Source organism: Macadamia integrifolia, chromosome 8, assembly GCF_013358625.1.
Source record: "Macadamia integrifolia cultivar HAES 741 chromosome 8, SCU_Mint_v3, whole genome shotgun sequence".
Lineage (NCBI taxonomy): Eukaryota > Viridiplantae > Streptophyta > Magnoliopsida > Proteales > Proteaceae > Macadamia > Macadamia integrifolia.
This window is the reverse complement of record NC_056564.1, coordinates 9,364,373-9,365,762: the sequence shown is the minus strand read 5'-3', so window position 1 is coordinate 9,365,762 and position 1,390 is coordinate 9,364,373.

Sequence of the window (1,390 nt, the reverse complement as noted above, 5' to 3'; positions counted from 1 at the left end):
GCTTATAGGCCACTAGGATAGTGTTCGGGTGGACAGGGTGGAGGGTAGGAGGGTTTGGAATCCAAAGAGGATGAAAATAGCAAGTAACTCAAATGTGGGGAGCGTACCCAACCAAATTGCATGATTCAAGGTGTGAGATCCACAATTACGTGAATGCACGCAAACGATTAATTTTCATCTGAATTTTAGCAATACATTACATGTGTCAATTTGGTACCAATATCAAAATTATACTGAATTACCATATTAAAGAAGATTCAGTATGGTGTCAATATTAACATAGAATTGTTCGGTACTTATGGAAACTATACAGTTGACACCCTTACCAAATACCGAGATACCAACTACATATACGTAAAAGACAAAAAAGGGCAAAAGTATAGAATAGAAACTATAACGAAATCATACAAAGTTAGTACGAAATCGATATTGAAATATAGAAATTTCCTCAATACGGTATAGTTTCGGTGTTCACTCTTGGTTTGTTGTACTGTATTGAATAAGGAATAATGTATCGGAAAAAACACCCTTACTACACACTACTTGCTTATATTTCCATTTTATATTCCAAATCAAGATTGGGTAGCGAAATGGTATATTCAATGATAGAGAAGGAATTTCACATATTTAAAGAGGGGAGTGAAGAGAGAGACTCTAAGAGGAAGGTAAAAATGAGAAATTACTTTTCCCATAATTTTTTTGTGGTCATTTGATTTTTTGTTTTACTATATTTTTTTATAGGACAATTATACAACCCAAATGATATATGGAGATGAATATTAGGTAGTAAAGAAATAACATATAGACAAATTTAATGTAACTAAAATAAGGATGTTGAGATGGACAAGTGGTATACTTTAAAACGATAAATTAAAGAATGGAGAAGTTAGATCTATTTTAGGAGCAACTCAGAGTCTCAGACGCATGATACATTGTGAGACTTTGTTTGAAGTGACATGGATGTGTGCAATAATGTACTTTTTAGTGCTCCTATACAAAGGGATGGTTTGATTCGGATTGAAGGAATTAGAAGAGCCAAGGGGTAGGTTCAAAATGAAGTAGGAGAAATAATAAAAGATATGCATAGCTTGAGATTAGTAACAAGTATAATTGAAACGAACTGGTTGAACAAAAATGATCATTGTACTCGACTCCATTTAATTGGGAAAAAGTTGATTTTTTTTTTTTTTTTTTTTTTTTTTTGCAATAAGACTTTTTATTCAGCAAAGAACTGGTTGAGTTAAGTTCGGGTCCAAATGAATTTTGGTTACCATTGTCATATAAATTGAAAAGTTTAGGCACCGTTTGATAATGTTTCTGCTTAGAAACAATTTTTCACGTTTCTAAAAATAAAAACGGATTTCTTAGTGTTTGATAAACTTGTTTCTCA